Source organism: Triturus cristatus, chromosome 5_1 (assembly GCF_964204655.1).
Source record: "Triturus cristatus chromosome 5_1, aTriCri1.1, whole genome shotgun sequence".
Taxonomy (NCBI): domain Eukaryota; kingdom Metazoa; phylum Chordata; class Amphibia; order Caudata; family Salamandridae; genus Triturus; species Triturus cristatus.
In genome coordinates, this window is record NC_140587.1 from 942,505,071 (window position 1) to 942,523,669 (window position 18,599).

Sequence of the window (18,599 nt, forward strand, 5' to 3'; positions counted from 1 at the left end):
TGAACGGATTGATTTTATGCAGGAAGGGTCCCTTCCTGCACAAAATCAATCATCCCCGCAATGCAGGCACACTTTCATCTTGCAAAGGTGCCTGCGTTGGCGCACTGCAGCCCATTATGCACCCGCGCAGGGGAAAAGTACAGGAATGCGCCGTATCATATCAATAAAGTGCATTTCTGCCCTTTCGTTTTGCTGTAGGCAGCGCAGCAGGGAGGCCTGCGGTGCTACCCTACGGCAAAAGCCCATAAATAAGGCCCTGACGGGCATATTATCAAGCATGTAGTTAAAATTATCGCCGCTTTAGCGGCAGAAAACTGCTGCTAAAGCGGCGATAATGGGCTTGATAATATGCACTTGAGAATTCCAATAGAAGCCCATATTGTCACCACAACATGGGCTTCTATGGGAATTCTCAAGGGCATATTATCAAGCCCATTATCGCCGCTTTAGCTGCAGTTTTCTGCCGCTAAAGCGGCGATAATTTTAACTCTGTTTCTTGATAATATGCCCCTTAGTGTTTAGTGGGCCCTCAGGCCTCTGAGCCACTTCACCAGCTGAACCATTTATAGGTACACCCCTGCTTGCTCTGTCTTGAAGGGCAGGAGACAGAGATCCTACTTGCTAAGCTAGTTGAATCTTCACCTTTACCTTTCAGCTAGTCTGGGTATGTGGGGTGCCCCACCACCACCTGAGCTAAAGACACACAACCAAGAATCATGGTGCAACAGTAGCCTCTCGTTCACTCCCCAACCAACACCTTTAGCAGCAGCGCATGTTTTCACTTGCGACAATTGTTTGGAATCCTCCATCTACTGATTATCCCTGACAACATTGCCTTGGTTTGCTCTGTGGTACTCTCATGCGTGGATCTCATCAAACTCCAGGGGGTCCAAAATGAGTCCTCCTACCTTGTACTTCATCCGAGGACCATGACCATATGTCACTCGCGCACAAGACTTTCCTTGACATGATACACAAGACCAGCCAATAAGGGGCATATTATCAAGCATGACGCTAATATTATCGCCGCTTTAGCGGCAGAAAACTGCCGCTAAAGCTGCGATGATGGGCTTGATAATATGCCGTAGAGAATTCCAATAGAAGCCCATGTTGACACCAGGCATATAATCAAACCCATTATCGCCGCTTTAGCGGCAGTTTTCTGCCGCTGAAGCGGCGATAATTTTAACGCCGTTTCTTGATAATATGCCCCTCTATTTGTGAAAGTAAAGAGATCTGTGGTATTTCTGCCTCACCAAAGGATCCAAGAACCGCTATCACATTGAGAAGTGAAACAGTGGTGAGTGAGTGAATAGTGAATGGTGGATCTCGCTTATGGGTTGTGGGTGAGAAATATCAGATTTTGGCGTTAAAATTATCGCGCAGAAAACTGCCGCTAAAGCGGCGATAATGGGCTTGATAATATGCCCTTGAGAATTCCCATAGAAGCCCATGTTCTGGTGTCAACATGGGCTTCTATGGGAATTCTCTGCGGCATACTATCAAGCCCATTACCGCTAAAGCGGCGATAATTTTAACGCAGCGCTTGATAATATGCCCCGGCATTTTTTCGAAGCTTTATTTTTTGACCGTCCCACTCTGTTACTTTTGTCGTTACTGGACTTAAGCTGTACCTGCATGAATATAAATGGGTGCTATTTATGATTACTAGGCAATGCGTTAGTGTACATAATTTAATAATAAACCAGATTTTATTAAACCTTTCCTTAAAGCGTTAAACCAGGCATCTTGCTTTTGCCACTGACGAGTGACTGTCTGAGGCTTACTTGTCGCCGACTGTTTGCCCTTAAGCCTAGACCTTGCTTTCCTGTGACATGCAACAATGACGATTTACATTGAGGGGCTGCCAACTTTCCAAAACACAGACTAAGCCGCAAATGTAAACAATAGCTTCCTAACAACCACTGGATTAAACAGGGCCGAATCTCATTAAAATGAATGCCATCCTGCACGAGCGCGCGCACACGCACGCACTCGCTCCTCGCGCCTTTCCATTGATAATCAAATAAATGCAAGTTACAGCACACCTGGGAGAGTATTGCTCACCTGACCTGGGAGAGTATTGCACACCTGACCTGGGAGAGTATTGTGATATGCTGCGCGTGCTCAGCAGGGCTGAGCCGAGCGCCAGTTTTAATGTACATGCAGTGTGTGTAAAGTAAGTTTATTCAACCCCATATTACTCAGAGTTGTGACGTCTAAAATACTGCACTAACTCGAAGAATTATCGGGTTATTATGAGTTTTCTTTATACACTGCAGGCGCATAAAAACAAGAGCTCGGCTCTGTCTCCTGACCTACACGACCCGTCATGATGCGGTTCCTGTTCTGCCCAGTTCGTAATGTATGTAAAGAGAACAGTGGTTCTGCCGGGATAAAACTATTGCTTTAAAGGAAAAAAAGAATAAATCAGTGGAGAATTGCTGTATGCTGTACTCCCTCAATCTCACTCTCAAACAAAAGCAATGATTTAAGCAAAACACAGATGTAAATGTAAAGAAACACAAAGACATAGATTTATTCGTGATTTGGCATTTATATAAATTACGGCATTTATATATATATTTGCAGGCAGTAAACAAGGCTGTCATACCAGGATATGATCTACTGTGATGTGTACTAATGTGACATTTAGGTGCTCAGTGATAAGAGTGAAGTACATAGGATATATACAAGGTGAGAAAATGTACAGTATTTACAAGGGAAAAAGAAGATGGTCAGAGTATTAGGACACACCAATGTTTCTGGCCGATATACAGGTTGCTTATTGCCTTAGACCAAGAGACTTGATAAGTCTGAACCATGTGGGATCGCCGGCGCTTCGACCAGACAAGGCTTAGTTAAGATGTCATTGCGGGTCTTCATCAGGACATGGAAGAGGGGAGAGAGACAGCCTAAGGGTAATAAAAGTATATCAGAAAAACAAAAGGGGGGAGTGGAGAGGTACTACTTATCACAAGTAGTGGAGGTGGATACGTCCTCCTTCTGTAGTCTACAAACCATAAAGATCCACCCTCAGAACAGTTTCAAAGGTCACGTCCTCCCAAGTAAGGTATGTTTCCTAAAATGGTGGGAAAAACACAGTGTTTTTAAATACCCCTCACACACCAAAAGGGCCCTTGGTGTCATGTGGCCTACTGCGTCTAACTCGGGAGACTGCCGTCCGTCTGTTCGTTTGCTGGATTGAATATTGGTAGACACAAATACTGAATGACAAGATTAATTCATACGTCACACGAAACTGATAATACTCCTCCGCCATCCAATAAAACAGAGCGAGGAAAGGAGCACCATTGAGTGTCCCGATAAGTGAGCCAGTTTTGCAAAAGCCATTGAGGATTGGCTTTTTTATTGAAAGGATCATTGCTATAGGCAGTTTCCTTTGTCCTGAAGATGGTCTGAGAGATTTACATCATAGAAGACCGAAACATCGACTACACTGTCCAATTCCCTAATAATTCATGTTCTCTGAGTGACTGTCTTATCTATCAGGATTTTTTTCACTGCTGGAATCGAAGTAGGAATGGATATTTTTACCCATGAAACATAGGTCAAATTGTGTTGTAACATTTTCATGTGTTTGTATTGAATTAATTTTATTTTTGATTGTACCCTGTTAAATTTGATTCATGAATGAAAATACATTCATAAACTGATCACAAGATATTCCCGTGTTTTCGCTGTTGCTTTAACTCTCTGTGCATTTATTGCATAAATGTTTCAATTCATTTGATTGTTGGTTCATGATTACACTAACAGTGAACTATTAAAGATTTATTTCAAAGATAATTAATGAAAAATCAGTATTTTGAATAAAATCCCTTGTCGGTACACCTTACCTAATATTTCTAAAATTGCCCAACCTGCAAGGGTATATTGGGTCACCCCACTTTACCGTTTCATAATGAAAAATCAGCACTCCTGTGTCATTCTATAATATATGTGCCAACCATCAACACCGCAAGACTATCCCACTAGTCGCACCAATTTGCAGTAGCGTCTTGATCATCTAGGAAACTACATCAATTCATCTACGAGTTCCTGAATTCAGAATTCATTTACCCGAAAGTGGCCCACTCATGGACTAGTTGATACAGGATCCTTTCACTTCATCAAAAGAGAAAAAGACATTGAAAAATACCTTCAAAAGACAAGCATCGCGGCACTGACGCTTTACTTTTAATGTTAAAAGTAAAGCGCGGGTGCTGCGATTATACCAAAAGTAAAGAAATAGAAAAAAAAATCAATTTCTTTACTTTTGGTATAATTGCGGCACTCACGCTTTACTTTTGATGTTATAAGTAAAGCGCGGGTGCCGCGATTATACCAAAAGTAAAGAAATAGAAAAAAAAATCTATTGCTTTACTTTTGGTATAATCGCGGCACCCGCGCTTTACTTATAACATTGAAAGTAAAGCGCCGGTGCCGCGATTATACCAAAAGTAATGAAATAGAAAAAAAAATCTATTTCTTTACTTTTGGTATAATCGCAGCACCCGCGCTTTACTTTTAATGTTAAAGAGATTGGACTTTTCGAGAAGGAACAGAGATTGGGTGTTCAGTCTGGGTACACACGTCGAAGGGCTCAACGACGAAATACCATGGAACCAGTTTTCATGAGACGGGTCATAAACTGGAATCCCCAGACTCGGTACACTTTTTGAAACCTAATGATAAAGCTTCTCTTTTGTCACAAGACTACTTCTGTGTGATCAGCAACTCTTGCTCTCACAGTGGCACTTTTGCTACCCAATTTAATAATTTGAAAAACCTCCCATGCACCTGCACAGTGTTGGCAGTGCTATGGTCACTGTCAATACCTCTTAAATACCAGATACAAGCGCCAATCCCGCTTGGATTCGTTGGAAGAGTTTTCCTTTTTTTTTAAAAAACTAATGTCCCCCTTTGTCTTGCAATTACAACCTACTGGTGTATGTCACCCCCCCCCCCCCCTTTTTTTTGTCAATATCACCTGGTATTCACTATTTACTCTGACTACCAATACAGTCATTATTATTCAGCTCCTTATTCGGGTTTTGCGCCCTCTCTCCTTTTTAGGTCTCGCCTGACCCAGCGCATGCGCTGGTCTGGCGAGACTTATTGGGAGGGCTCCAAAAAGTGCTACCAGGCCAGCCTAGAGCCACAGTGCATGTGCCCGGGCGCGCACGCCGCGCTTTACCGCCATTACTTTCAATTTCGCGTCCGCACGGCCCTTTGATGTTTGATCGTGATCGCGATCACTTTCACTTTCGCGGCCACATGGCCGCTGTGCATAGCCAATAGGTCTCGCTTTTGGGACCTTATAAGTATTTAGTTATGCAACTGTTGCATGGCTAAACACTTATAAGGTCCCAAAGGCGAGACCTATTGGCTATGCCAATGCTTGTTTAATAATACGAAAGTGTTACCATTCACATACTACTGCCCCACCAGTCATCATTATTTGTTCAAAACCCAATCCTTTTTGTTTTCTTGGCCCGTTTTCAACACTAGGTTAACGCACCAGCACTCAACCAACGCATACGTTATGACGCATACGTCATTTCCGGGGACTTCGCTACAACGCGCCACAACCGGAACCTCCTTTGAGATGCATGGAGAGTTAGCACTCCAGCTTCCATAACCCAGCAAACACACAGGTGCATCCGTTCAGATGTTAACTCCAAAGCAGGAACACCAATCAGTCACTGTATTTAAACCCCTCTCCGACCGAGCTCCATTGTCCAGCGGAGCCGCGGGGAGGTCAGACACGGCGGGGCAGTGTCCCAGGAGCAGTGTGTACGGCATAGCCGGGGGGTCCTTCACACTTGTGGAAAGCTTGCTCCACGCCATGCAACCACTTTGGAAACAACCCTCCTTATTTATCCTTTTCCCTCTAGGTTGCAATTGTAGGCACCCCTCCCACCTGTTACAGGCTCATGGGGCATTTTTTCCTTTGAATCCAAGTAGGTTGTCTTTTCCTCCCCACAATACCCTTACTGACAAAATATCATTAACTATACGTTTTTTGATGAAATATGAAACCTACCATATGGATCATTAGACCGGATCCTTTGACATTGTGTGTGTGCTTTATGTTTTATGTGTGTGAGTCCTTGTCCATTGCCTTTCCTCCCATTTCACCAGCGGAACACGCCACCATCCAACTGCACAATGAATAATGATAAGGAATACATGTTCACTCATCTCACTTCATTTGCAGGTTTTTTATTATGTCACGATGGTTGGTCCTATTATGTGTCACGCATTTTAATACATGTACCACCGTTTTTCCTTCCAGATAAATTGATTCAAGATACCTAATAAGGTATTGGGAGTCGACGTGCACAGCATTACTATATATATATCTTCTCAAGAAAACACTTGTCTAATGAAGATTAGTGTAATTTCGCACACCACAGAAATTTGTGAGTGTAGATAGGGATCTGTTAAGTCCTGAAGAAGAAGCCTGGGGGGCTTTGAAACATGTTGACTAACCCAGGAGGCATAGCTCATTGATGCATACATACCTCCGTCCCCACCTTTTTAACAATACCAGCTCACAGGTGTATTAAAAATGATTTTCTAACCGACGAGCCAGGTACTTTTTAACCTCACTTTCCCATCCACTCCCGACCCTCCCACTCACTCTCCTACACGACACATAGTTGTTTCATAACAAAAGGTGCTCCCACGTATCCGTAGGTTGTTGCACGCCCCGTCCCGTAGAGGGGTGGGAAGACCCCTATGATGAAGCATGACACCAAGGGCCCTTTTGGTGTGTGAGGGGTATTTAAAAACACTGTGTGTTTTTCCCACCATTGTAGGAAACATACCTTACTTGGGAGGACGTGACCTTTGAAACTGTTCGGAGGGTGGATCTTTATGGTTTGTAGACTAATAAAAGTATATGTCATATTGTCATATTGTGTTCCATTAGGGGCAAGACAATAGGAGGGCAGAGGTTTGAATAATCACTTTCCCAGTCTGGGTAGCCTCAGTTTAATTGGAAGGATGTGACCAAGCGGAATGCTCGTCTTGGGCGATCCATGAGTAAGCATCGGATGCTTTAAAATGTGAAGTAATGCCCATTATTATACAATCCAATTTAAATTAGGTGGAGTGGTCCTCACGGGGACTTACCCGCAGTACTCAGGGAAGTGGCCAAGCGCTGTAGTCGCGAAGGATCTAGAAACAAGCATGATTCATGGCGTTACAAAAGGGGCCAGAATGCGTAGATTACTAATCTACGGGTGCACCGAGATCCCGCATTAAGGGCTTACCTGCGGCACTTGGAACTGACTGTTGAAACCAATCAGTCGTGTTAGAAGCCAGGCGGTATTCAGGAAAGCTCAATTCCTGAATGATCTAGGAACAAGCATGATTCATGGAGTTACAAAAGGGAGACAGAACACGTAGATTACTAATCTACGGGCGCGCCGAGATCCAGCATTGAGGGCTTACCTGCGGCAATTGGAACTGACTGTTGAAATTAATCAGTCATGTTTAGAGGGAATGTGTCTGATCTGGAGTCAGAAGCCAGGCGGGAGTACTGGTTCAATGCGGCCGTATCGTGTCAGTCTCTGGAGCCACTGACAGGCTTCCGTATAAATAGGTTACGGCATATGTGCACGTGGGAGACACTCACGGTCACAGGCAGCAGCTAGATGCTGACTGCCATGACGGTGGGAATGAGGGACACCTATTCCTATACGATTGACCGCGTGTGCACATAGATGCACTAAAATAATCAGCACCAGTGATCCGAGTAATTGTATACATAACCAATTAGTCACACATTATCATTATGGTTGTTCATTAATTACAGTGAACGTATGAGCCAAATGTGAGGAGGCACGAGCATTTGCAGAAAACAGCAGTAAATAGCGTGCAGCCTTTATATACATGTATTGAGACTCAAAGTCTTCATTTGTGATCTGTAGGGTACTGTAGGGTTGACATGTTTACAAGAGTTAGCCCAGTCAAAACCCCTACTGGTGTAAAGAATTGTACAAATGTGTATACATACGTATGGTACATGTGAGCCAAATCAAAATAAAACTAACCTGTAACATACATGAGATAGCCCAAGCACAACCCCTATTGGGGTAGAAAATTACACATATTTGTATACATACGTGTGGCACATGTGAGCCAGATCAAAGTAAGAACAGCATGTAGCATACATGAGTTAGCCCAGGCCCAACCCCTATAGAGAATTGCACATATTTGTATACATACATGTGGTTCATGTGAGTAAGGTCAAAGTAAAACCAAAATGTAACATACATGAGACCGCATGTGAGTGGCAAGTAATGAATTATGATGGTAACAACAAATGGGTACATGGTATGGAGCTCATAGATACAACCATAGTTGGCCCATTTGATTTGAGGTCTGCCCAAATTCGTTGAGCCCCCCACCTACTGTATTAAGAGAGTGAATCCATCTGCATTCTTTGAGGTTAAGTGATGCATTGAGTGAATCACCTCTGGGGTGTGTGCAGATTTTCTCTACCACCCACCATCGTAGGCTTCGGGAGGGTGGTTCAGGGTCCCAAAATGCTCAACCAGAGGGGCACCTTGTACCTTGCATCTTACTCTACCTATATGTTGTAGGACTCTTGCTTTAACCTTCTGAGTCGTCTGTCCTATGTATAACATTTCGCACAGGCATTGGATGGCATACACCACATTAGTGCTGTTACAATTTATGAATAATGGGAGATTATATGTTCTGTTCTTCTGTGTGAATGTTGTCCCCGCAATGGTCAATGGACAGGCCTTACAACAGCCACATTTGTGATGCCCAGTCATGGGGGGCAAGCCCAATTGGCCCCTGATGTTGAGTGGCTAATGTGGTTCCAGATAGGCTTTGACCACATTGTCCTTGATGTTTTTGCCTCTCTTGAAGGCAAAGATGGTATCTTCAGTAGTATTTAATTCACTGGCCACCAGATTCCAATTTTTTTTTCACAATCTTTTTAATCTCGTTGCTCCTGGGGTTGAAAGTGGTTACACAGACGATGTTTTCTGTCCTTGCATGTGGAAGGTGGTCACGGGGACAATACCAAGCCCGCTTGCTGGCATGTGTTAGCAATCCCATTGGGTAACCCCTTTCTCTCAGACGACTAGTGAGAGTGTCTGTTTCCTTAAAGAAATCAACCTTGTGTGTGCAATTTCTCCTAAGCCTGAGAAATTGCCCATAAGGTAGGTTATCCCTGCGTGGGTGGTGCGAGTCGTACTTAAGGAGTGTATTCCGTTCAGTTGGTTTCCTATAAAGAAAGGTGAAGAGAAAGCCTTCCTCAACTCGGAAGGTGAGGTCCACAAAGTCAATGGATTCGCTGCTGTAGGCCATAGTGAACTGAATATCACTTGATCTGCTATTGAGCCAGTCTTTGAAGTCATTAAGGCCGCTTGCAGTGCCTGACCATATCATAATCACATTGTCTATATAACGCTTCCATACAGCGATGTGGTCTATGTAGGGATTGCTGAGACTGTATAACTGTTCAACTTCATAAGCATCCATGAAGAGGTTGGCTAGGCTAGGTGCGAATCCCGCTCCCATCGCAACTCCCTTGCACTGGTAATATTACTGGTTCTTAAAGATGAAGTCATTCTTTTTCATCACAATTTCCAATAATGATACTAAGAATCCTGTTGATATCCAGTGTGGTCTTGGACGCTTTTCCAAGGTTTATCTGGTAACGTCAAAGGCCTTGCTCTGTGGTATGCTGGTATACAGGGATGAGACGTCAAGGGTCACCAAGAGTTGGGTATTGACATCAAATGGTTGGCCCTCCAGTAACTGGATGATATGCATTGTATCTCTCACAAACGATTTGGTTTCCGTCACCCATGGTTGGAGAAAGTGATCAATGAATTGGTTTAAGGGTTATAAGATCAACCCACCTCCAGAAACGATGGCTCTGCCTGGTGGTTTATCCAAACGCTTGTGCACCTTCTGGAGGGTGTAGATCATGGGAAACCTTGGTTCTTTTTTGTTCAGGACATCAGACTCTGGTTGACTCAGGAAACGTTGATCCAGCCCCTCCTTGATGAGGTTTTCAATCAAGATCTTGATCTCCGAAGTAGGGTCCTTCGGTGTTGGGCGGTAACTCTCTCTCACGCTAAGTTGTTGTTCTATTTCATCCACATAGTCTGGTGTGTTCTGCTCCACCACTGCTCCGCCTTTATCCACAGCCTTGATGACAATTGGCCTCATTAGATCCAAGCGATTGTAGTGCCAGCCTCTCATCTTTGCTGATGTTATACTTGATATATTTCCGATCTTCAAGTAGATCCATGGTTTCTTTGAGAACAATCTGTTCATAAGCCAGAATCTTCTGACTCATCAAGTACGCCCCAGGTGTAAAGGTTGACGGTGATCTAAACATGGTTGCTGTAGAAGCAGGGTTGTACTCACGTTTGGCTAAATAGTATTTAAGTCTGATTTTCCTGAAAAATCTCTGTAGTTCCAGTTTGATGTTAAAGGCATTTGGAGGGGATGTGGGAACAAACGTTAAACCTTTGGAAAGAATCAGTTTCTCAGCGTCCGACAATACGTAGTTAGATAGATTTATTATAGGGTCCAGAGTGGAAGTGACCATTTATTATAGGGTCCAGAGTGGGACTGACTATTGGCAGTTACCTTCGTGGAGCCCAAGATGGCCCTGGGTATGCCACCCTCAGGGCTGACTCCTGCAATGTTGCCCTCCCCGGGGACATTACTGTTTGCCATTGCTTGGCGGGAGTACTGCTCCCGCCAAGCTATAGCAAACACTGCTCCGCTTCCAGCAAGCAAGAGCATCAACAAATGCTCTCACTTGCTGAAAGCAGAGCAAAATGCTTTTGGACAGAGGGAGCCTTATGTTAGCAGCTCCCTCTGTCCAAAAACAATGGAGGCTCTGTCTGGACACGGGGAGCCAGCAGGAACTGCGGGGGCCTTGAGGCTCCCCCCGCGGCTCAGACAGATAGAAGTGGGTGTCCTGAGTGGGACCAGGGCACCCACACTACAGGTTGGGCCCCGGGGGATGGGGTCCTCGGGGATGAAATCGGCCTGGGAGGGGGACCACCAGTTGCGCCTCCTAAGGTTAAACATGGTGGGTCAGGGTAGGGTGAGAAGTCGACAGACAGCTGAATAGGATTTATTTTCCCTATGCCATCACCTGTTGACTACCCCCGTGCTCCGCCTCAAACACTTAACTGCAGGAGCCGCGAGTGGGGGCCATGCGGCCCCTCTTCCTAAAAAATTAAAAAAATTGGGACAACAAAACCTTTCTCCACCACTCTGCAAATGCACCTCCTGGCGCGCTGCTCATTAGAGGATGACGTCTCCTTGGCTGCTGAGGGTCCTTAGAGGCTAACAAGACCTCCTGTTACCTCCAATAAGCCCCACACAGCCTGATTGCTGAGAGGTGGACTGAGGCCACAAAATGATGATTATGTCAACTTTCAATCTCCTCCATTTTCTTCCCCCCCCCCTTTTTCCTTTTTTTCCCCTTCTTCACGTTTGGGGCCCACTTTTGGGATATATTTCTAGGCACTTCTTGGCTTAAATATATTAGGTAAGATTTCACTTTTTTTTAGTTGGAATTATTGATCCAAGCAGACAGTATTTCAGTTCTTTGATAGTATACTGTACTACCTTATACCTATTAACATGAGTGTATATATTATTTACACTGAATTTGAGGACGCTTGTATAATTAGACGCATGTTGGTTACGCTAAATGTAACCTATAGATTGTGACTTACCGCGGGCACTTTCTTTTTAACTTGATACTTAATTGGACTAAATGGAATGTCCTAGAATATGGAGGTGAGATATAATAGTAAATTGGATGTATTCTGGTAATAATGGAATCTTATATATGACCGTGATTTGCAGCGAAACATTAGCTATGTTTTAAAAGAACTTTTCTAATATTTTATATTGATAGATGACATATTGTGAGTGTAACCCCTGAGGGCTTGGTGAACTGTATTTACATTAATATTTTAAACATACTATGTTGTTAGTTTATATTTAAAATTTCAATTGATAGACATATGGATGGATCAGGTTATTTTTAATCGAAGGACAAGTTCGTTTACTTTGAATCCTTGACTATCTCAAAATGGCGCATGTTTTCTTTTGGCGATAGAACGCGCCGTAATTAGTCCATTGTTACTGTTCACACAGTGGTTTTGTATAAATAGCCACTTAAAGATGGCGCATGTGCAACATGCCGACTTGAAATACGGAGTACTCTCCGTTTAATATCTAGCCTCTTTGAATAGGTAAGAGTTATTTTTTACTTTAAGTTTTACTCTAACTGAATCTCTAATATTAAAAATAAGGGTAATACCGTTTTTTAGTTGCTAGTACGAAGATGTGTCGCATTCGTTTGTTTACCTTTGATGTGTACCTTGCTCGAACATTGTGTTTCCTTGCGGGATGTGTGGGGAGACTCTCGTACTTTGGGACTTTGTCAATGGGTATGCCGGTTTTACACCTTGGGGCCGCTATCTGTACGCTTACAAGTGCAAATATGTGTCGCAGTTGCGTTTTGATTTTACTTTATACAATGCATGCATATTGGGGTCCAGATGGGAGGCATGAGTATAATCTCGCTCTTTGGGACTCTACTTATGAGACTGTTAATTACTTATCAAGGAAACTTGGTGATTTAAGCTCCACAATTAGAAATAAGTATATATATATATGCTAATAGACTTGTTTAAATTTTGGGTTATTAAAACGCTAGTTGTTGTGTAATAAAAGCACACTATATGAATGTTGCTCAAGGAAAAAATGAAACTTTGGTTTTTAACTAGATATTTCGATATATTAGAATTTTTCCTAATATCGATTAAAATCTGTTTCTTTTGGGTATTTAGTTGGGACGGATCTTCCAGCCATCAATAAGAATACTATCCTTTGTATATCCAGTGTCGTTGTCTAAGGACTTGCTAATCAATTTGTGAGTCCATTATTAATTTCTTTTCATAGTGGTGATTTAAGATAGATCTCCCACATTTTTGGTGTTTATTGAATATTGTACATATTTATACTTTATTGTAGGGCATTAATCTGCTTTGATGAAAGTTTTCTAGTGCTTCGGATACAGATATCACCATCTCAATCCCTTTTTGGAAATAAGTGATCGTGGTAAGTCAATGTAGTGGGACACACCAATTTAATAGAGCTTTGCCCAGATTGACTAGTGCTCTAATACATTATCTGGTTTTACTTTTTCTCTCTTTCACTTTTTTATTAGTTGTGCACTTTGGTTGTGGCTTTTGGTCCTTTGTTATGATTTAATTCTTTGTCTACTTGTAATCATACTGCTTTTTAGTGTTTTTCACATTGAGGTGGCCCTTCTTTTCTTCCCTAAACTCACTATTTTGGGTGATAGTGGTCATGATTAGTGTATATTTTTTGCTTCATTGGAGTATAATGAGGTCTTTGTATTTGTTTATTATAGCCCTGAGGAAGTCTTGGGTGAATGCCCATATAAAACGAAACACGTGTTGGCTTTTGTGGCTATCTGTTGTTGAAAAAAAGATTGTGAGAACTGACAAACTCATCTGACAAGATCTGGCATAATAAATCAAGAAGAACATAGGAGAAGACCACTGTGTGGATTTATTGTTGGCGTCAATATATGAGTATTGCTCGGGACACTGATTTTGTTTTACAAGAGAACAAGATTGTGTGCTGCATGTGTGAGATTACAGTCATGCTCATTCTGGTAACTGCATACAGGTAGCCTGCCATGGGGGTGAGGGGGATTCTGCAAGGTTATGTAGTGACCTGAGATAGGGCTTATAATATTAGTGGCCACTCATTGGTATAGTCAGTATGGTTTACTGTTTTGTCTGCAGTGACACTTTGTTTTAAATATACAGAGAGATCTGCGTTTTGCTTTCATTAGGCCTACAAAGCCCCATGAGGTAGGAAACTGGAGAGAAACATATGTTCCTTGCCTGACTGCGCAGGTCTCTATATTATTTATGTACACAATTTGGGTTTTCCAGAATTTTCATATTTATCTGGGTCAGCTCAGGATCAGAGCCCTGTCCTTTTGGAACTCTGCACAGTCAATTTAATTACATTTCTCCCCAGCAGAGGATACAAATGCCTCCCCACACAAAAGGAGTAATTAACAGGGCTTCCCTCAGCTCCTGAGGATGAAGGGGTGGGGAGAAGATCTGCATCTATGTCTTAACTGTCACACTATAACAGGGCTGAGGAGAGCAAGGGCCACTGAACGAAGGAGGAAGCACAGACAACTGGAGCCAACACAGGAGGGGGCTACTCTTTGAAAATTTGATGGGAAAGGCCCTGGCAGTGATGTCAGCAAGGGGTGGAGCTGAAGCTCCCCAAGGAGATGTGAACATTGACTTCTGGATAGCATAATCGTGGGCTGTTGCAGTATGATGTGCAAGAGGAATGGAACGTGGAGGAAATGTGATGTGGCTCTCCAGGGTTTCCTGGCTTCTAGAACCTTCCGCCTCCATTTAAAAGTTTGTGCACAAGAGAGAGAAAGTGCTTTTTTGTGTTTGACTCTGGACATTGGGAGTGTGATGGCAGCAGCAGACATGGAAAACTGGAAGGACAAACCCACTGATTCTGTAAGAAATTAAGGACTCTGCCCCAGTTGACCCCGGGACCAATGGGTCTCTCCAAAGGCCAATGAGGCTAGCCCGCTTTTATCACCTGAGGACCAGTTGGGGAAAGGATCGGCACTTCTGCACCAGAGACAAAAAACAGGCTAAAAACAGGCAAGGGAGCCAGTGGAACCAGCTCCCTGAAACTTACACCACCTTGGAGGCCGAGGCCAGGAGGCCTGCTGGAACTTCTCCTTGTGGCTAGAGCACACCACCAAGAGTAAACTCATGCCAGGATCATCCCAATCAGCTTAACGGGGCCCAAGTTATTACCTTTTTAAGATTTGTGACCTTTGAGGTTTTCTGAAAAATGGAACAAGTGGGGCTCCGCCACGATCCTCCTGATGAGGGCCATACTCTCAGGGGATGATGCAGGCATTGTTAAAAAAAATTGCCAAGGGGAGCGGTGTGCGTGGGGTGCCCTCCCATGTCCTGGGATTGCCCCCGGGCCCCCCGCCATCTCCCTGGGGACTGAGGCAAGATATAGGGGGTGCCATCACATTCGTCAAGAAAGAAACAAGGGGCCGGGGACCGCATCTCCTCACCCCCATGGTGGCTGGCTTACTCCAGCTCTGTGGGTAGCGGGGCAGCCATCACATACAGAACACTGTGCCCACACTGAGTGGGTAAGGTAAAAGCAGGCTGCCAGCTCCAGCAAAGGAGGAGCCGGCCAGGTGGGGAGACAGCAGGAGCAGCCAGGGGTGGCATCACCAAGCTCCCCCGATTATTAAGCATGCAGTGACCAGGCTGCTCAAACCAGAAAACAAAACAAAGAACAACAAACAACAAAAGACACATGGGTTCAGAACACAGCTGGAAACCACTATTCAAATATTCACTGCTTTCTCGGATTGATCACCCAAAATGCCTCAAGAGATGCTTATTAGCTTATTTTTCTTGCCTCATAGTGACCCCAGGAAAGCAGGGGTGCCGCCAACATTAAAAAGAAAGTTTGGGGGTGGGGGCTGCAGGAGTGCCACAGTTCACCCAAAAATGTTTTTTTTAAAAATATGACAATATGTTTCCGGGGTCACAAAATGTATGACCCCTCTCCCTTCCCAAGGATTTTCAGCATTATTTTAAACACTTTAAAACATGGAGATTTTGCTCTTCAGGAGGTAGTGCAGCGCTGTGAGAAAGTGCTATCTTTCTTGCATGGTATGCCCCCCTTTTTGCTGAATTTCTGAATGTACTTTGACTGAGTGTGCCCTGGGCTCCTGCCAATCAGGTGCCCAGGGCCTATGTTCCTTATCTAAAACCTAAAACCCAAATTGGCAAACCCTGGCCACATGTCAGTCCCTGGTAAATGGTACCCTAGGTACCCCGGGCCTTGTGACCAGGGAAGGCCTCTAAGGGCTGCAGCACTTGTTGTGCCACCCTTAGAGGCCATGAGTATATGGTGCTGGGAGATCGTCAACACGAACTCCACAGCACCATGATGGCTTCACTGAAGACTGAGGAGTTTGGTATCAAACTCCTCTGCTCATTAAACCCGCACTGATGCCAGTGCAGGATTTAATGTACAATGCATGACAGAGGGCATCTTAGAGATGCCCCCTGAACCTAACCTACAATCCACGTCTGGTCTGAGGGGCTGCCTAGGCTGCCACACAGCAGACATGTTGCTGGACCCCTAGGTAGAGAGCCATCCGCTCTCCTGGGCCTGCAAAAATGCACATCCTGGGCGAGGTGCTAGGTCTCCTCCCCCAGGATGGGCAAGGGGAAGCTTCAAAGGCATGCCGCCTTTGTGAGCTTCTCCAGGCCACTTGCTGTACCCAGCAACTGGCCCTTACCAGTTCTCAACCCCACTCTGGCAGGAAGACTGGCCGGAAACCCCACGGAAGGACAGGGGGTGTGCCAGCCTCTGCCAACCCCACCCCTCAGGTGGGGGAGGTGAGGTGAAGCACGTCCCCGGGCTCTCGCCATCTTGAAGATGGGGAGCCCTGCCCAATCAGGACTAGGCCACTTCCCCCCTCCCACAGGAGAGTGGCAGGATAGGGGGTGTACCCACCCCAGGGCAGGGACCCAGTGGTCCCTGTCCTTTACCTACCTGTAACGCCCCTAAATGTAGTATTTAGGGGTACCCTGAATCTTCCTTCCTTAGATTCCAGATTCCAAAACAGCAAAGAAGAGCAAGAAGAAAGAAGACCTGCTGTGCAGCTGCTAAGAAGAGGAAGACACCAACTGCTTTTGCCCCAGCCCTACCGGCCTGTCGACCCTCGAACCTGCTAAATATCAGCACCTCTTGTGGCCAGCAACCTCACAAACCCCGGAGGACCTGGCTACCATATGACTCTGAGCACCTGGGACTCCCACGAGCAGTGGCTCTGCTCAAAGCAAGTATCTAACCCCTGGCATCAGCCCGGAACCACAAACCCTGTTCACTCTGCACCCGCCAAGCCTGGTCTGTGCTGGAGTGGACAAAGACCCCGAGGACGTCTCCCTGGCGACTGTGACCCTGAATCCGGCACCCAAGGACCGACCTTGATGCTCCTGACGACGCCTGCAGCCTCAGATCCAGGGACCCCCCCAGCCGCGATCAACAGAGGGTAAGATTTCCCGACACCAAAAGGCACCCCTGCACCCGGCACCCTGCGGCCCCCTGTGCCCGGCTCCTGGGCACCAACCTATCCTCCAACTACCCAACTTACCTCTCGAAGTGGTGGTCACCTGAATAAACTTCGCCCGCGAGCTTGCAGCCTTTGTTCGTCTTGAGCTTTTCCATTGCAATCCATTAAGCGCCCGAAGGCTCAAAAGTACCCTGCACCCAGCCGCCCGAGTGGCCCTGGCAGTGCAACTTCTACTCCAACCTACTTCCCCATTTGCCCTGAGAAAGTGACCAGGAGCCCAGCTCCCAGAGCCGCGTGGCCTGCTAGTCAGCAGCCACAAACCAAGGGCCCCCTGCCTCCCATAGGATAACATTGGGCCTAACTCACTCTGCACCCGGCTGCCCCTGTGTCGCTGAGGGTGTAACAACAGTACTTACCTGACCCTGGAAGACCCCTGAGTCTATGCCCAGAACCTTAACTCTGCCAGTCGAGTACTTACCCAAAAGCCGATAACTCACTTTTCTTCCATAGGGTAACATTGACTGGTTTCTCTTGAAATTTCTTGTGTGTGTGGAGTTTCTAAACTTTAAAATACTCACCTAAAATCAACCGAGTAACGAAAACGGAAATACTCACCTGCTATTAGGAGAGATCCCAGTACTGGATCTTGGTACCCAGCACTGACCCTGAAAAGTACTTACGACCGTACTTACCACTAACTCAATTTTCTCCCATAGGAAACCATTCACTGTTTTTCTGTGAAATTTCTTCTGTTTCGATTTTTGCAAACTACAAATATTCTTTAAAAATCATACCAACTGTGAAAACGTAATTACTTACCTGTTTTAGATAGATGTCCCAGTACTGAGCCTAGGAGCCCAGCACTGGATTACAAAAGTAACGAGAACATACTTTACCCTTAAAAATGGCCTGTATAACTTAAACGCAGTTTCTCAACTGCTTACAGGTGGTGTACTAGTGCTGGATCCAGGATCCACCAGTGACCTAGAAAAAGTAACCATAACCCCACTTACCTGCTAAGTGAATTTCCTTCCATAGTATAACATTGGTAAGTTGATCAGAAAAAGTTTCTGTGTCAACTTTTAAAATAGCAAAATATTGCTTAAAAATCACAACAGTAACTAAAACGTATTAACTCACTTGTTTCCAAGAACTGTCCCAGGACTGAATCTACGATCCAGTCCTGGAGTTAGAAAAGTAATCCTGAAAGTAATCAATTGCATATAACTTAAAAATTCCCATTGAGCTCAATGTATTATTGTGTTTGAAATTGTGTTGCCTATTGTAACAAACTGTAACTATTGCATTTCAAGTCAATTGCCTCTTGCAAAGTATTTAACTAAAGCATCTCATTCTGAGAAAGTATATTTTG